We start from the raw sequence: 19,944 nt of genomic DNA, 5'->3' as shown, positions 1-19,944 counted from the left end.
AACTACAAAATGTTACTGAAACAAATTAAAGATATGAATATGCGGGCATCCATGTTCATGGGCTTAAGACTTAATTTTTTTTTAAAGATTTTTATTTATTTATTTGACAGAGAGAGAGATCACAAGTGGGCAGAGAGGCAGACAGAGAGAGAGGGGAAGCAGGCTCCCTGCCAAGCAGGGAGCCCAATGTAGGGCTCGATCCCAGGACCCTGAGATGATGACCTGGGTGGAAGGCAGAGGCTTAACCCACTGAGCCACCCAGGTGCCCCAAGACTTAATATTGTTAAGGTGACAGGGCTCAGTCCGTTAAGTGTATGACTCTTGATTTTGGCTCAGGTCATGATCTCAGGGAAGTGAGATCGAGCCCCTGATCCCAGGGTGGGCTCCACACTCAGCTCAGAGTCTGCTTAAGAGTCTCTCTCCCTCTCCCTTAGCCCCTCCTCTAGATCATGGGCATATGCTCTCTCTCTCTCTAAAATAAATAAATTGAATTTAATTTAAAAAAATTGTTGACAATAATTCTCAAAGCAATTACAGATTTAATGCAATCCCTACAAAAATCTCAAAACCCCACAAATTCTACTTTTCAGAAGTGGGAAAACCAATTCTGAAATTCATGTGGAATTGCAAGAAATCCCAAATACCCAAAACAACCTTGAAAAAGAAAACTAGGTGTGAAGACTCACACTTCCTGATTTCAAATTTGCTATACAGCTACAGTAATCAAAATAGCGCAGTATTGAATAAGAATAGTCTTACATATTGAACAGTGGAATAGAATCAAGAGCCCAGAAATAAACCTACCTATCTTCGACAATGGGATTTCAGTAAGAATGCTAAAACCGTTCAATGGGAAAAGAATAATCTCTTTAATAAATAGTGCTGGGACAACTGGATATCTTACATGCAAAGAATGAAGTTGAGCCCTTACCTCACACCACATGAAAAATAAACTCAAAATATACAAAAGTCCTGGATATAAGAATTACAAGAAGAAAACATAGAGTCTTTATGACCTCAAGTACAAGCGACAAAAGCAAAACAACACAGATAAATTGGACTTTATCAGAATAAAAATCTCTTGCGCATCAAAGGATACAATCAAGAGAGTGAAAAGAAACCCACAGAATAGAAGAAAACATTTGCAAATCACATCTGTGATGAGGGTCTTGTATCTGGGATACATAAAGAAGCTGCACGAGTAAACAAGAGAAAGGCAAACAGCCCAGTTTTTTAAATGGGCAAAGGATTTGAATAGATATTTCTCCAAAGAATATATGCAAATGGCCAAGAAACACATGAAAGTATGCTCAATGTCATTAGTCATTAAGGAAATGTAAATTAAAATCACGATGAGATTTCACTCCACATCCACTAGGATGACTATAAAACAAACAAGTAACAAAGAAACAAGTGGGAAGTTGCTAATGTTGGGAAAGATGTGGAGAAACTGGGATTTTCCTACATTGCTGGTAGGAATATAAAATAATGCAGTACAAAATAGTTTGTACACTGTGCAAAATAGTTTGGTATTTTCTCAAGAAGTTAAACACAGGATGACCATTCAACCCTGCAATTCTACTTTTTTTTTTTTTAAAGATTTTATTTATTTATTTGTTAGAGAGAGAGAGAGAGAGAGAGCATGAGCACAGGCAGACAGAGTGGCAGGCAGAGGCAGAGGGAGAAGCAGGCTCCCCGCCGAGCAAGGAGCCCGATGTGGGACTCGATCCCAGGACTCTGGAATCATGACCTGAGCCGAAGGCAGCCGCCCAACCAACTGAGCCACCCAGGCGTCCCTGCAATTCTACTTTTAAGTATATATCCCCCCCCAAAAAATAAAAACTAGGTGTTCAAACAAAAACTTACACACGTGTTCATAGCAGCACTATTCACAGTAGCCAAAAGGAAGCTATAACCTAAATTCATGACTGATTAAAGGATAAACAAAGGATGGTATATCCTTTTAATGGAATATTATTTGGCCATAAAAGGTAATGAAGGTCCTGATAGAAGTCGCCACATGGGTGAACCTTGGAAATATTATGCTAAGTGACACAAAAGACTATCTAGTATATGATTCCATGTATATGAAGTACCTAGAATAGGGAAATCCATAGAGACAGAAAGCAGATTAACAGTTACTGGGGGCCGAGGGAGGGGAATAGAGGGTGATTCCTTGATGGGTACAGGGTTTCCTTTTGGGACAATGAAAATGTTCTGGAACTAGGTAGTGGTCATGGTTGTACGAGGCTGTGAATGTACTAAGTGCCACTGAAATATACACTTGAAAATGGTGAAAAAATATGGTGTGCATTCCTGAAAGATGACAGCAAGAACAGACACTAAAATGCCCACAGTGATGATTTCTGGGTAATGGTCAGTGACTTTCCACTCTCCTTTTTTTTTTTTTTTTCTGATCATTTTACGATTAAGCATGTTTTGCATTAGTAATCAGAGTGAATGAAAGCCACAGTGAACTGTTTCATTTTAGAAAGCAAGAAGAAAAGATAGAAGCAGGGGTGGGGGGTTGGAGAAGGAAGGAAAGAACGAAGGAAGGTGGGGAGGGAGGGAGAGACAGTAGAAGGAAGGAAGGGAAAGAGGAAGGGAGGGAGGAGAGAAAGAAGGCAGGAGGCTTTGAACCTCCAGCTCCTTGTCTCTCCCATCTACTTGGGGCTGCAGGTCTTGCTGGAGGGGCTGAGAGTTGTCTGGATTTCTGTAGACACCAAGAAGGACACTTTAGGTCAATAGGGGTGAGGTCACAGCTAATAGAACTCTTTACATGTGCTATAGAAAGATCCCCCAGATGTACTGTGTAAGAAGCAAGATTTAGAACAGCGTACAATTACTGTAAATACACACACAGTCACTAAAGAATGTAAACACATACATTTGCATTTGCATTTGCAAAGCTACTCTCTGCCAAGATGCCATCTTTATGGTTTGACTGCTCTAAGTGACTCTCCTAGATGGAATCACCCAGTAAAATCCAGTTTTCCTCTGAGAAGAGAACTGGTTTGGGCGCTCGGGTGGCTCAGTTGGTTAAGCCGCTGACTCGTGATTTGATCTCAGGGTGGTGCGAGATCTAGCCCTGCTTTGGGCTCTGTACTCACTGGGGACTGGGGACTTTGCTCGGGTTTCCTCCCTCTGCACCACCACCTCCATCCCCCCCCCCCCCACCGACTCCTTCCACCCTGGGCCCTTGCACACGCTCTCTCTAAAAATAGATAAAGCAAGAAAATATTTTTTTAAAAAAGAGAGGGGAACTAGGTAGCTCAGAGTGAGCAGGGAAGGGAGCTGACTTTTCACTGTGTTACCCTTTTCATCTCTGTATCTTTTGAATTTGGTGGCATGAACTTTCAAAGACATACACCTATTTCTTGAATACTTCTTTGCATCATAAAAACAAAGTACCTGGGGGGCACAATCAGTTAAGCCCCAGACTTGGTTCAGGTAATGACCTCGGGGTCATGAGATCAAATCTGGTGTCTGGCCGAGCACTCCGTGTGGCATCTGCTTGAGACTCTCCCTCTCCCGCTGCCCTTCCCTCCCCAAACTCTCTTCCTCTCCAAAAAAAAAAAAAAATTTAAACAGAAAAAAAAAAAAAAAAAAAAAAAGGAAAGAAAGAAAGAAAAAAAAAGCCCCAAACTAAGAAAACTAAAAAATAAAAACAGGGGCGCCTGGGTGGCTCAGTGGGTTAAAGCCTCTGCCCTCAGCTCAGATCATGATCTCAGAGTCCTGGGATTGAGCCCCACATCGAGCTCTCTGCTCAGCAGGGAGCCTGCTTCCTCCTCTCTGTCTGCCTGCTTCTCTGCCTACTTGTAATCTCTGTCAAATAAATAAATAAAATCTTAAAAAAAATTAAAAACAAAACAAAACAAAACAAAAAGGCCAAGTTTCTAACACATAAGATAAAAGATATTCAAGTTAAAAAAAAAAAAGTTTGCGTGTTTTGTTTCAGCCCTGTTTTGTGTTTACCAGTTAACAGCAGACGTTACTTAACATGAGTAAGGCAGATATTTCTTAAACATTCAAACAACACAGGAGTGTTTAAGGTCAACAGAACACTCCTCACTTACTTCCAAAGAGAAAGTATACTTAATGATAACATATAGTTTAAAATAAAAGAAATGTTTCAGAAAAATGGTCATTTTTTTTTTTTACTTCTTTTTCTTTTTTGTCTGAATTTTCTATAGTGATATCTATTATTTTTATTTTGGAACAGGTCTATAATTAACCAAATTCTTGAACATAAAACCACTGGCTTTAGGCAGCTGGTAAAGCAGTTTTGGCCTGACCTTGACCTCCCAGCAGCCCCAGACCCTTCCCTTTGGCCCTGCTCTCTGCAGCCTTCTTAGCCCAAACCCTGGGCCTTCCTCTCCTGCTGTCCTCAGATGGCCTGGCCTGCCTGCCAAGCCATTCACTCTGTCCCCACCTTGGGCTTCGTTAGCCCTCAGGACTCCCTTGTGGAACCAGGACATGGCAGAGGTCAGGTTGCTTCCGGATTCCTCTCTAGGAGGGACGTGGGGGCTGATTTGAAGGTGTTTGTCCAAAAAGCACAGCGTTTTCACTTGGATAGTATCTTATAGACAAAGTTTCCAAAAGAATTTTTTATTCCTCCTCTAAGTTAGTGATCTCTCTCTCTCTCTCTCTCTCTCTCTGTTAAATAAATAAATAAATACATACATACGTAAATAAATAAAATCTTTAAAAGTGGGCGTGCATACGTTAGTGGAGAGACCTGACCATTTTCCCAGGCCCCCTGGTGTGCCCACGATGGGGAGAGCTTGATGTCTGCCTGCTCATCCCCACGCTGCAGAACACAGAGGCAAGCAAAAATGCCTCCAGCCTCCTTGTCCCCAAACATGTCATTGAAAATTCATCCTGGGCTGCCCCCATGGTCTGGGATTAGAGGTTTGGAAGTTTTCTCCTGAGGCTTGTTTTCTCAGCCTTACCCCTGCTTGGCTTCTCTGCTCTACTCTTCCTTGCACAGTTTTGAGGTAATGTGAGGTCAGACCAAAGTGGGCTGGTCAGAAACTTTCAGCCTTCTCTGGTGGCTGCTCTGGCAAGGTCCTTTTTACCCCAGATAACTCCTCCATTGCCTACAATCCTTCCATTTGAGCACCATCCTCTTGCATTATCAATTCTAAATACCTACTCAAGAACAAACGAAAAGTTCATTTTCTCCCCCTGAATTATGAAAATACATAACTGCTTAAAGTAGAAAAAGTAGAACCTTCCCCACCAAAAGTCACAAAATAGCCACACACCCACCCAGTACCTAAAGAGAACCGCTATAATATTTTGGAGTATTTCTTTGAAGCCTTTAAAAATGAATCCCTGAGTCACAATGATGATCATTATTGCTTTATGTAGTTGTGATCAGTCAATACGTAAACTTTGATCCTTTTTCTTTTTTTTTTTAAGATTTATTTATTTATTTATTCGACAACAGACATCACAAGCAGGCAGAGAGGCAGGCAGAGAGGGAGGAGGAAGCAGGCTCCCTGCTGAGCAGAGAGCCCCGATGTGGGTCGATCCCAGAACTCTGGGATCATGATCTGAGCTGAGGGCAGAGGCTTTAACCCACTGAGCCACCCAGGTGCCCCAACTTTGATCCTCTCTAATACAAACCATTTCAGCAAAAGCATTTTTTTTTTCTTGTTATTGTAAATCCTGGCTCTGCTGTGCTCTTAATGATGAAATCTTGGGCACCTTATTTAATCTCTCTGTGCCCTGGTTTGCTTAACCTGCAAAATGGGGGTAATACTACTATTTTACCTTACAGGGCTTCTGCAAGGATTCAGTGAGACGATGCTGGCAAAATTCTTTGCCCACAGGGAAATGCAATAAAGGTTAGCAGTTCATCTATTGTTAGCATAGACATGGTTGATTTCATTTTTCAATGATCATGAATAACGCTACTAGGAACACCTCTGTGTTTGGAACCTTGTCCGTATTGAGGATTAATTCCTAAGGAGAGATTCCTGGAAATGGAATTCCTGGACCAAAGGGTTAAGATCTTTTTCAAGTTCCTGACCCAGGTTGTTATTGACACTCCTGCCGGGAAAGACAAGAGCCTGGTTTGATTGACTCTTCATTTATTTACTTGCCTATTTATTCCTAGCTTTCTGGAGATATAATTGACACATAACATTGTGTAAGAGTAAGGTGTACAATGTCATGATTTGATGCACTACCAGTTTGCAAAATGTTTTTCACAATATGGTTAGTTAATGTGACCTTCGGCTCACATAATTACCATTTTGTTTTTATGGAGAATCCTGGTTTTAAGTGGGAATCTGTGCTTAGCAGGACAGATAGGCAGGACATGAGCCCCCCGTCCCCTACCCCAGCACACACAACTTTAGTGGGTGTGAGTTTAGAAGCCTCTCTCTGAACAAGCCTGACTGCAAAGCCTGGTAAGTCATCTTGGAATCATACAGGGACCTGCTAGAGTAACCCTCAGTCAAGCTCTTTGTAAAACATAGGCAAGGGGAGCGCCTGGGTGGCTCAGTGGTTTAAGCGTCTGCCTTCGGCTCAGGTCATGATTCCAGAGTCCTGGGATCAAACCCGTGTTGGGCTCTCTGCTCAGCAGGGAGCCTGCTCCCCGCCCCACCCCACCCCACCCCTGCCCCACCGCCTGCCTCTCTGCCTACTTGTGATCTCTATCTGTCAAATAAATTTTTAAAAAGGAAAAAAAAAAAAAAAAACAAAACACCCAGAGGCAAGGATCTGGGGATCTCACCCAAGGTGTGGTGAGGAATAATCAATGGCTAATGGCTGGACTGGACTTTTGTCCTGCTGGTCATAAAAGACCTTTGATTTGCTTGGCCACTTTTGAGTTTCTCAGGAAAAGTGATAACACGAGGCCAAAGTTCATGCCCGTTGGTCAGACTGCCTCCCTGCAGCACCCACAAGGCTTGGGGGAAAGAGGGAGGATTGCCAGCCCATGAGTGCTGGGCCAGGTTCACTGGGGTTGGGGTCACCAGGGTTAGGAGACGCTTCCCCATTGACCCTCCCACAAATCATACCACAGGTAATACCCCATGTTTCCGTCAGTCTACACCCAGCCCTGACACAACAGAAGGAGGTAGGTTTGACACACAGTAGACAGAAGAATTAGAATGAGATGAGGCTCTGCGGGGAGCCTGCTTCTCCCTCTCCCTCTGCTCCTGTTTGTGTTCCCTCTTTGTCTCTCTCTCTCTCTCTCTCTGTCAAATAAATGAATAAAAATCTTTAAAAATATATCTAGAGAGGGACTAGCCTCAATCAATACCCATGGGTATCCAGTCCTATCTGAGTATCATAAGGCAGAAGAAAATTTAATGACATGGAAAAATGTTCACAATATGTTGTTAAAGAAAATAATTGGGTGCAGGAGGAAAAGTGTAATTGCAATGCCATTTTGGTCAAAACAGGAAAACATCTGTTTTGTCGAAATGTGAGGTTAAGGAGGGGCGCCTGGGTGGCTCAGTAGGTTAAATGTCTGCCTTCAGGCGAGGTCCTGGTCTCAGGGTCCTGGTCTCAGGGTCCTGGGATCGAGCCCTGCATCGGGCTCTCTGCTCAGTGGGGAGCCTGCTTCCCTCTCTCTCTGCCTGCCTCTCTGCCTACTTGTGATCTCTGTCTGTCAAATAAATAAATAAAATCTTTAAAAAATAAAATAAAATAAAAGTAATGTGAGATTAAAGAATATATATACATATATATTTAGTTATTCATGCTTTATATTTTCTCTAATGAACATGTATTGGTTGGGAAGTTTAAAATACTGTGAAATGTTTGATAAGATGATCTGTTCTTACCATGATTGACTGGTTGGTAAAGAAATGCTAGAAGTGAAGTGACATTGTCAAGGTCAAGCCAAAACTGAGTGGACCATTGATTCATGGCCAGTTCTGTGACCTTTCCATTTGACAGGGAAGCAAACACCTCCCCAACAGCGTATTGAGTGCTTTCGACACACAGCATCTGAAAGATCTGATGGACTGGACTATTCTCTCTCCCACTCAGTCCCTTTTACTTGATTCCAGGGACCGGTCATTGTCTGGAGAGTGTCAGTGGCTATAAGCGCATTCTTTCTCCCATTTCAAAGTATGCTCACCAGGTTTTCTTCCGCACTTCAGGTCAGTAACACGACCCTCGAGCTCTTCTGGGCAGAGAATCATGTCAGGAGGACGGGCTGTGAAGCCTCCCGCAGATTAAGCCAGTAATAATCTGTGACTCATATCTGCGGATAACAATTTTCTAGAAAGGTGTCTTTGGAATGAGATGACACTCCGAGAGACAGAGACAGAGGGGCAGCAAAGCAACATGCCTAGACTTACAACTCTGGGACTGGAAGGACCCCTTCCAATCACCTGTCTCATTGCTGCCTGATCTAGGAAACTGAGGCCTGGGCTGTACAGGCCAGCAGTACAGCCAGGGCCAGAAACAGCTGGGCTTGCTTCCTGAACATCTGTCCATGCTGTCCTTTGCTGTCCTTGCTCCCCACCACAGTGCACAGAGATGACACCACTCCTCCCTAGTGATCTTCCTTCATCCTACAGCTATGTCCCCAGGGGCCCTGTAAACCTGTTGGCGGATTTGCATGTGAATCTGGGTCAATGAGACCCATGGGAGGATCTTTAGTGGGAGAACAGTGGGGTCAGATCTGCATCTCAGGAGGTCCCTGAAACCCTCTGTCTACCGTGGACAGACAGAATGGGTCCATGGAAGATACAGTGGGCTCAGGGAGCTGCTGTGATTGGTCCTGGTGGGAGGCAGGGCAGACTGGGCCAAGACTGGGGCAGTGGAGATGGAGAAGAGTGCATAGTCTCCCCACGTCCTTTGAGCCCTCACTGATCTCCTCCTTCTGCATCTGTAGTCAGTATCAGCTAATGTCATACCCATTTATGGGCTTCTATTTGTTAGGATTCTTTTAGGGGTGATTGCACAGAAACCTGACTTGAACCAGTTCAAGCTCAGCACCATTGAGCAGGGTCAGGCGCACACGATAGGTCTTCAGTAAATGATGAATGAATGAGTGAACGAATGAAGGTGTGAATGGTTCTTGACTCCTGGACCATTGTTCTTTCTACTACACATTAGGCAATACTGACCTTAAGCCTAGATTCTATAACCCTAAGTACTCCAAGGCCCTCTCTTCTGGGCTTCCGCCCAACTCAGGAATCGCCTCTACAGTGAACCTGACACATATCCATTTGACCTGTCTTTGGAATTCTCCAGGGACAAGACACTCACTGCTGCAAAAAGCAATCCATGTTAACAACCAACCAACCGACCAAATAGTAGTTTAAAAATCAGCTATTTGAGTATAATTTATGTAAAATAAAGTACACCAATTTAAGTGTAAAATTCAACAAGTTGGACAAACACACAGTTCTATAACCACCAGCACAATGCTGTTTAGAATATTCTTAGCATGAGGCGCCTGGGTGGCTCAGTGGGTTAAAGCCTCTGCCTTCGGCTCAGGTCATGATCCCAGGGTCCTGGGATCGAGCCCCGAGTCGGGCTCTCTGCTCAGTGGGGAGCGTGTTTCATCCTCTCTCTGCCTGCCTCTCTGCCTACTTGTGATCTCTCTCTCTTTCTGTCAAATAAATAAAAATCTTAAAAAAAAAAAAAAAAGAATATTCCTAGCAGGCCAAAAAATTTTGCCTGTCTTCTTTTATGACCATTCTGGTCTCCCCACCCCTGGTCTCAACTTGCTGTCACTGTATTTTTGCCTTTTCTAGAATTTCGTTTAAATGGGATTACAGTTGACTCTTGAACAACATGGGTTTAAACTGTGAGGGTTCACTTTTTTGCAGATTGTTTTTTTCGCTAAATACAGTACAGCACTGTAAATGTGTTTTCTCCACTGTACGATTTTCACTGAACACTTTCTTTTCTCTAACTTACTTTTTAAAGAATATGGTATTGGTGCATGTAACAAACAAAAAAATGTCTTAATTGACTCTTCATGTTATCGATAATGCTTCAGATCAACAAAAAGTTATTAGTAGTTAGGTTTCAAGGGAGTCCACGGTTATATGCAGATTTTCAACCACACAAAGAATTGGAGTCCTTAACCCCTGCATGGTCCAAGCAACAACTGTACACGCTGTTCAGTCATTTGAGTCTGGTATATTTCACTCAGCATAATGCGTGTGAGATTCATCTATGTTGTTGCATGCATCAGTGGTTCATCCCTTTCTATTGCTGAATGTTATGCCATTGAATGCATGTTACCATGATTTATTTGTTTATTCATTCAATGGGTTTATTCAACCCACCCTTTGGGTTGTTTCCAGCTTTCGGTTATTGCTTTTTTTTTTTTTTTAATATTTTACTTATTTATTTGACAGACAGAGATCACAAGTAGGCAGAGAGGCAGGCAGAGAGAGAGGAGGAAGCAGGCTCCCCGCTGAGCAGAGAGCCCGATGCAGGGCTGGATCCCAGGACCCTGAAGATCATGCCTTGAGCCGAAGGCAGAGGCTTTAACCCACTGAGCCACCCAGGCACCCCTGCTTTTTTTTTTTTTCCCCCAAGATTTTATATATTTATTTAACAGAGAGAGAGAGAGAGACAGAGAGGGAACACAAGCAGGGGGAGTGGAAGAGGGAGAAGTAGGCTCCCCACTGAGCAAGGAGCCCAAAGCGGGGCTGGGATCATGACCTGAGCCAAAGGTAGTCGCTTAATGACTGAGTCATCCAGGCGCTCCCAGCTCTTGGTTATTGTTAACAAAGTTTCTACGATAAGTCACATGTGCATCATTATGTGGACATATTTTTTAAAAAATGGCTCTTGTATAAATGTGATGTCTCGGTTGCATGGGAGGCGTATGTTTAACTTTTTAAAAAGCTGCCAAACTATTTTCCAAAGTAGTATCTTGCAATTGTATCATTTTGCGCTCTTATCAATATGTTATGAGAGTTCCAGTTGCTCCACAGTGTGGCATGCACGTGGTATGGTCAGTTTTTGAAATTGTGGTCACCATAGGGAATGTGTAGTGGTTTTGCATTGTGATTGCCATTTGTGGTTCCCAGATGACTGATGATACATGGGCTTGTTTGCCAGACACAGGAAACAGACGAGGTAGGGAACAATACATAGGAAATAGATGAGGTAGGGAACATGGGAGAACTTCCATGTTGGCTCTGAACTCTGCCTTCACAGAGATACAGGCATGTTGTCATTTGTCCTTTACACACTTATTGAGCACAGACTGTGGACTGCAAGCTGTGCTGGCTCAGGGGATGGCCATGAACCAGACAGACATGGTCCCTGTCTCATGGATCTTACAGAGTCAGGGTAACACATTCACTTCTTTTCCTCATGGCAGCTTATACCAAAAATAAGTATCTACCTGTCAAAGAATTGCTGAGTGATTAGGAAACATCAAAACAGATAGATTTATGCTAATTGTATATATTATATAATTTATGTTGATGTCTCATTAAGGTGTCTTTCATTTGAGATACAGGTACTTATTAAATATTTGGTTCTTTCACGTGAGTTACCTTCCGGGAGGGATTCCACGTGGTCATCAAGGGGAGTTAGGAATTCTACTGTCTTTGGAGTCAGAGGGCTAAAAAACTGGCCCAAAGTCACTCAAAAGAAGAGCCAGTCTTTGAACTCAAATCTTGGGACTTTAAGTCCAGATGATTGCTTTGAATAGTATCTGAGTACCGTTGGCATATTTTTAGTATGTTTTTAGGACTAACATACTACTATAATCAGTTAAAATTAAAGTCCAAAGGATTATGGTCTGGGTTATTTTCCGAAATGTTCTAAATATCTCTCCAAATCCCTCATTTAGCCTGTGAGTCCCCCGAGGTCCAGAGGGAATGGCCACAGAGTGAGTGGGAACCCAAGTCCAAGCTGCTATTTTGTGAAGCTGCTGCCTCTCGGTGCTCACCTGTTTGCTTGGTCAGTCTCTGTTTATTTTATTTACTTATTTTTAAAGATTTTATGTATTTATATTCGAGGGAGGGAGAGAAAGAGAGAGCACGAGCCAGGGAAGAGGGAGGGACAGAGGGAGAAGCAGACTCTCTGCTGAGCAAGGACCCCTACATGGAGTTCCATCCCAGAACCCCGGGATCATGACCTGAGCTGAAGGCAGATGCTTAATGGACTGAGCCACCCAGGTGCCCCTGTCCCTGTTTATTTCGTCCATAAACATTTAAAGCAGTCTGTGCTGCTGTGGGGAGAGGAGTGAGGGAGGGTGGAGAGAGAGCTTTAAGAGACCGGGATGCAAACCTCAGCCCTGCTACTTCCAAGCTGAATGACTCTGACAAGGAACTAATAATCTCTGAGTCTCAATTTCCTCATCTGTGAAATGGGACTAATAACAGCACTGACATTAGAGAGTTGCAGAGAGGCATCACACTGTAAATGCATGGAAAGCCCTCCCCTTGAGCTCTGGATTTTACTATTAGTTGAATAAATGAAGGAATACAAGCACTTAGCTCCCTGCTGAGCTCAGAACAGCACTGGATAAATTACACAATGGCCAGCTTTTCTATTTAATAATTGCACTGAAATTATTTTTTATGAAGACGGAATTAAAGGAAATTTTAGTAGAGAACATTTTTGCTAAAATCAAAATTCAAATACACTGTTTCATTTCTCTGTGTTTTCTCCAAACCTTTATCCCCTATTTGGAAATTGCATTAAAGTGATTTATTATTAAGAACCTGACAACAGTAAAAAGGAAATCCTAATGGTGCATTTTTATATAAAACCCATGACTCGAAACACTAACAGTTTTCTTTTCTCCACATTGCCTTCCAACTTTTACTCAGAAAATTTTTACTTTTTGGAATCAGAATGGCTCTCTTTGTGTCACTCTTTTTTGAAGACATTTTATTACTTGATGTTTGCTTCAAATTATTTAATAAATAAATCTGTTCATGAACTTTATGCTGGTGATTTCTAATGGTTCTGGATGATTTTACCCAGTAGAGTGCATCCACTGACCTACAGAACCTCAACCCCTGCGGGAAATTATATCATATTGTCATATCATTATATTCCACAAAATCACTAAATATGTACTATGTGACGTTTGAGCATCACCACAACCCATAAATGTTAAGTGTTAAAATTAGCCCACTTTATTTTATTTTTTCAAAGATTTTATTTATTTATTTGAGAGAAAGAGTGGGGAAAGCACAGAGGGAGAGGGAGAAGCAGACTCCCCACTGAGCAGAGAGCCCAACGCGGGGCTCGATTCCAGGACTCTGAGATCATGAACTAAATGCAGAGGCTTAACCGACTGAGCCACGCAGGTGCCCCATTCCACTTTACAGATGAGGAAACTGAGGTTCATATAATTTTAATAATGTGCCAGAATTCATACAGCTAGTGTTGCAGTAACCTATTGATGTGTAACAAATTGCCCCAAATGCAGGGACTAAGGCAATGACAACAGCTTTTTGGTTCATGATTCTGCAATGTGGTCAGGGTTTGGTGAGGTCGACTCATCTCTGGTCCAAATGGTACTGACTGAGGCCGCTTTCCTGGAGCTGGAGGATCCATGATGGGTTTATTCAGATGCCTGCTGTCTCTGCAGGGAGGTGGAAATGGGGGCGGGGGGATGGATAGGCAAGCTGGTTTCTCTCTTCATAGTCAGTTGTCCTCTAGGCCCTCTTTGCTTGCACGAGGTGTGTCTGGCAGGTTGGCTGGACTTCTTTATTGGGTGTGTGGCTTCCTAGAGACTGAAAACAGAAGCTCCAAGGTGTCTTAAGTCCTAGGCGGGATCTCACGCAGCACCCTCTCTGCTTCATTCTTTTGGTTAAGAGAAGTCACAGTGCCAATCCAGAGTCAAGGGGAGGAACACAGCCCCCATTCCTGCTTGGAGGAGTACCGTGCATGGGGATGGGGGGGGACTGTTGGCTGCCATCTTGATAGCTATGGAGCAGAGCTTCCAAACGCAGACCTGCCTGACTCTGGGCTCCAAACTCAGCCGCCCCTTCCCGGTTCTACCTCAGCGGATGTTCTTCCCTCACTAGCTCTTTCTCTTACTTTCACTCATTTTTAGGTTCCTAGGAATTCCTAGGAATGGGGAGATCTGGTACAGGCACATTGTTGGGTTCTACGTTGAGACAAGTCACCATCTGCAGAGCAAAGCATATAGCTCAAGCGCCTCCCCTCCATCTCTTCACAAAGGGAATTCAGGTTTAATTTTGTTCATTCTGTTGTTGCATCTGCTTTGACGGAGGAAATCTGGGTCCTGCTATGGAGAAGCTCCTCGGGACTTCTGGGCAACAAAGAAGTTAACAAGGAGTTGTGCCAATCGGCTGCTCCTGAGCCATGTAGGATAGTGTTATCCCTGTGGGCCAGGGCCCTTGGGGGAAAGTAATTTGCTGACCTTGACTTTTCACAGAACTTGGGATGTGACAGAAAGAACACAGCTTACTCTCGCCAGAGTTTAGCCCCCTTCTGAAGCGTGACCCATGTGTCTTTGTTTGCTGTCTCAGTTTATACCTGTTGTCACATATCCTGTCCTGTTTAGCATTTGTCTGGGACCCAAAACTTCCAATGTGGACAATAAATTTTATGTATACCCTATCTGCCACAGAAACTGGGGCAAGTATTTCTCTTCCCCAAGCCTCAGCTTCCTTATCTGTACAAGAGGCGTAGCTCTCAATTTCAGAGATGTAGACCACCCTTCATCTAACCACCCTCCACGCAACAGGAGCTGTCCTAGGCTCTGGGGGACTCTGTGGGCATCAAGACACTGTTCCTGCTCTCCTGTCTTGCTTGTCTTACAAGTTGACAAGCAATACAATTTCAGAGATTGAATTTATATCAGATAGCTAGGGAGGGCTTCTCTAAGAAGGTGATATTTGGGCCAAGACATGAAGAATGGGAGCAGAGCCCAAGATGAGGTGAGGGTAGAACATTCCAGGTCAAGAGAACGGCAAAAGCGAGGGTCCAGACTCAGGAGATAACTCATTACAAGGAACAAAATGGAGCTCCTGGTAGGGTCATGTTCAGGAAATTGTGAAGAGTCCCAACAGTAATTATTCTACACCGGAGGGCTTTAAAATGCTCTCAACATCATTATGATCCTTAAGTGATCCTCAAAATGATTCTAAAAATGTTGGAGAGATGGGACAGCAAAGTATGACTACTCCTGCTTTACGGAACAAAATATTCTCATGAATTGTCTTTGCATATTTTCCCAAAATGATTCCACTCTACTTCTATGCTTAAATTTAATTTCATATATCACCATTATGTCGTATTGCTTTTGATGATGGGAATCTTCTGGGAACTAGAGACATCTTTATAAATCTCTTCCCATTATATTTAATTCTGTGGTTAATTACTTAAGTGTACTGTTTTTGCATCTGTATTCCCAAGAGATATTGGTCTGTAGCTTTCTTGTGATGTCTTTGTCTGGTCTTGGTATCATAGAATGAGCTGACAAGTATTGCTTCTTCTTCTACTTTTTGGGAGAGTCTGCAAGGAATTGGTATGGATTCTTCTTTAAATGTTTGGTAGAATTCACCAGTGAAACCATCCAGGCCTGCCTTTTCTATGTGGGTAGTTTTTCTATTACTAATCCTCTCTCTTTACTTGTTTCAGGTCTGTTCAGATGTTTTATTTCTTCTTAAATTAGTTTTAAGAGTTTGTGTCTAAATCTATAAAGAACTTATCAAACTCAATACCCAAAGTACAAATCATCCAATCAAGAAATGGGCAGAGGACATGAACAGACATTTCTGCAAAGAAGACATCCAGATGGCCAACAGACACACGAAAAAGTGCTCCACATCACTCGGCATCAGGGAAATACAAATCAAAACCACAATGAGATACCACTTCACACCAGTCAGAATGGCTAAAATTAACAAGTCAAGAAATGATAGATGCTGGCGAGGATGCGGAGAAAGGGAAACCCTCCTACACTGTTGGTGGGAATGCAAGCTGGTGCAGCCGCTCTGGAAAACGGTGTGGAGGTTCCTCAAAGAGTTGAAAATAGAGCTACCCTACAACCCAGCAATCGCACTACTCAGTATTTACCCTAAAGATACAAATGTAGTGATCCGAAGGGCCACGTGCACCCAAATGTTTATAGCAACAATGTCCACAATAGCCAAACTATGAAAAGAACCTAGACGTCCATCAACAGATGAATGGATAAAGAAGATGTGGTATATATATATACAATGGAATACTATGCAGCCATCAAAAGAAATGAAATCTTGCCATTTCCAACGACGCGGATGGAACTAGAAGGTATTATGCTGAGTGAACTAAGTCAATCAGAGAAAGACAATTATCATATGATCTCCCCGATATGAGGAATTTGAGAGGCAACATGGGGGATTTGGGGAGTAGGGAAGGAAAAAATGAAACTAGATGGGATCGGGAGGGAGACAAACCATAAGAGACTCTTAATCTCAGGAAACAAACTGAGGGTTGCTGGGGGGAGGGGGGTAGGGAGAGGTTGGTTGGGTTATGGATATTGGGGAGGGTATGTGCTATGGTGAGTATTGTGAAGTGTGTAAGCCTGACGATTCACAGACCTGTACCCCTGGGGCTAACAATACATTATATGTTAATAAAAAATTAAAAATTTAAAAAAAAATTAAAAAAAAAAAGTTTGTGTCTTTCCTGGAATTTGATCATTTCACCTGAGTTATCTAATTTACGGACATACAATTATTCATAGCATTCACTTATAACCCCTGTTATGTCTGCAAGGTATTAATGTCCCCTCTTTCATATCATATTTTAATAATTTCAACCTTTTGTCTTTTTTTCTAGATCCCTTTAGATAAAGTTTTGTCAGTTTTGTTGATCTTTTCAAAGAACCAACCATTGGTTGTATTGATTTTCTCTGTTGTTCTTTTATTTTGTTAATTTTGGCTCTAAGTCTTATTCTTTCCTTTCCTTTGCTTGCTTGAGGCTCAGTTTGGTTTTCTTCTTCCAGTGTCTTCAAGCAGAGGGTTAGATTATTGATTTGAGATCTTCTTTCCTGACACAGGCATTTAGTGCTTTATGTTTCCTTCTCTTCTGCGTACAGTTGTTTCACTTCGAGTCTGGGGATCCCTCTCACCTTCTCCACCGACCCTGAAGGGGCCAGAGCAAAATAACCGGGCCTAGAGTCAGGAAGCCTTTGCCTGGTCTGGATACTGACACTTGCTAAGTGACCTGGGCTAAGGCCCTGCTTCTCCTGGGTCTTAGTTTTGTTTTTGTAAGACTTTATTTTTTTAAGTAATCTCTATACCAAGTGTGGGGCTCGAACTCACAACGCTAAGATCAAGAATTACACGGTCTGCAACTGAGCCAGCCAGGCACACTTGTCTCTTATCTATAAAATGATGAGGCTGGACCTATAACATCTCTGGGGCTGCTCTAGTCTAAACGGCTTAGAGGGCAGGCTCATATCTGACCCATCTTTATAGGTTTTTGGAGTGGATATGTCGGCATAGTTGGTCTGATACCTACCATATTTCAAATAATGATGAACATAAATGAAACTTTGAGATACCAATGACAACTGGGATGTGGTATGAAATGCCCGTGATTTTGACGGGTGACAAAGTTATAGATACTTTTAATGCTGCTGTGATTTGTTTGCTACATTCATAACGGAAGGAAATGCTAAATTTCAATTAGAGGCTAAAGAAAAGAGAGATATAATTTTTTCCTATGCAAATTAACTGTCCCTTGTTAAGAAATCTTTGTTTAGAAACTGGTTGACTCCCAGATTCAAAGGTAAGCATGTAACCCAGTACTGGCTCGTCAGAGCAGAGCCTGGCTCAGTGATAGGCATTTGAACCAAACTGACAGAATCCGAGTGAATCCTGGACTTTTGCTGAAAGACTGGGACAGTTCCTTCTGCTGGATTTGCTAAAGAGGCTTGGGTACAGTCCTGGATCATACACACCTTGCTTTTATCGGGAGAACCTGCCTCAGAATGAAGCCAATACAGAGGAAAGCAAAGCTGAGAATGAACATTCACAACTTCCTGGCAACATTCCTCCTTTTAATGTGTTAATTACGGAAGCCAATACATTATCTGTTAAAGCTGGTTTGAATAGGGCTTTCTGTTCATTGAAATCAAAGCAGTCATAGCTAATACAGTCCCATAAAGCTTAGCAGAGTGCCTGGCACAAAAGAGGTTGCTCATGAAGGAATGATGAATGAATTTCAAACAACGTGGCAACATGATTAATATTATTTGCTAAATTCATCTGTATAGATCTGGCTTGATTGTGTATAAAAAGATGAAGGGTATACTTAAAGTAAGCATTCCATAGGCTTTGGTTGGCTGAATGAATAAAAAACTCATCCATTACCATTACTTTCTATCTTTAGCTTTGACTATTCTTCAGTGACGTAACTGGGACCATATAAACACCTGGAGACCACAAGTCTAAAGTCATGACAGGCTACAGTAACAGATCAAGTTTGTGGGCCACTCACTCTGGTGTGATACAAAGGAATAAGATAGATCTATATTTCATGATATGGAAGTACATCTAGACGCATTAAGAAGGAAATTACAAAACAATAATTATAGTAAGATTCCATTTTCATTAAAAACAAAATCTCCCAAATAAAACTTTGGGGTTCTCTGTGAACATAATGAGTGCATAAATCAAAGAACAAAGTCTGGAAGGCCACTCATGAAACACTACCATTGGGCACCTCTGGGGAGGGAATGGTATTGGGTTGGGATGGCCACAGAAATGTCTTTTCTCTCTGTTGTTTCCAATTTTTATATAAGGATAACATAATTATGGGTGACTTGTGTAATTTAAAGTAGTTTGTAGGGGCTCCTCGGTGGCTCAGTTGGTTAAGCTTCTGACTTGATTTTTGGCCCAGGGCATGATCTCAGGATCGTGGGATTGAGCCCCATGTCAGGCTCCACTCTCAGCTTGGAATCTGCTTAAGATCCTCTCTCTCCCTTTTCTTCTGCCCGTCCCCTCCATCCCTCCCCTCCTCTCCCCTCCTCACTCTCTTAAAAAAAAAAATAAATTTAAAATAATATTCATTTATAATGAAAAAATAATAAAACAACTGTGACAGAAGGTGGAATATTTCCTTTTAATCTGTTTTCTCCCCTGAGATGTCTGTCAGTATTCTCAGGGAAATTGAAGATAGCAGGGCTGTGCCCATGATGCTCTGCTGAGCTCATGACATTGTGCCCATGATACACTGCTGTGCCCATGATGCACTGCTGTACCCATGATGCTGTGTCCATGATGTATGGCTGTGCCCATGATACTATGTCCATGATGCTCTGCTGTGCCCATGATGCTGTGGCCATGATGTATTGCTCTGCCCATGATACTATGTCCATGATGCTCTGCTGTGTCCATGATACTCACTGTGCCCGTGATGCTCTGCTGTGCCCATGATGCCATACTGTACCCTCTCTACTTTGCCATGTGTGTGAGGCCATGCCCTTTCCCTGGACCTCTGTAGTTCTGGCTGCTCCAAGAGCCAAGGAGATTCCACCCCATATAAAACCCTCCTGGGGTGGCCTACTGACCTGGATTCTCTTCTCAGTATCCTGACTCCAACTGCCTTTGCTGCCAAACTACACACGGCCAGGATGATTTCTCCCGCAAATGGGAGAGGGAATCAGAGCATCTCACAGTCAGGGCAGAGGCCCCCAGGGGAGAAGCCCATCCAATGAACGTTTGGGATGGCCAATCAGTCTATGTCTGTTGTGCAGAAAGGGAATCTGAGTCTTAGAGTGGGAAGAGATTCCTCTGAATGTGAGTTTCTTGCCAGAGGGAGACTGACCTGCCTCCCAGTTCCGAGCTCAGTTTAGGGAGCGTGCCAAAACTTCCACCGTCATAGCTCTCCTTCATGCAGAGATCTTGTCTCCAAAATGTCCCCGTCACAATGCACATCTGGTACTTAAAGAACACATTCAGCACTTGGCAACCTAGTTTCCCAGAGGAGCTGGTTTTTTGGTGTAGAAAGCAGATAGCT

Source organism: Enhydra lutris, unplaced genomic scaffold (assembly GCF_002288905.1).
Source record: "Enhydra lutris kenyoni isolate GAN:26980312 unplaced genomic scaffold, ASM228890v2 scaffoldscaffold5, whole genome shotgun sequence".
NCBI lineage: Eukaryota > Metazoa > Chordata > Mammalia > Carnivora > Mustelidae > Enhydra > Enhydra lutris.
Note: the sequence above shows the minus strand (reverse complement) of the source record.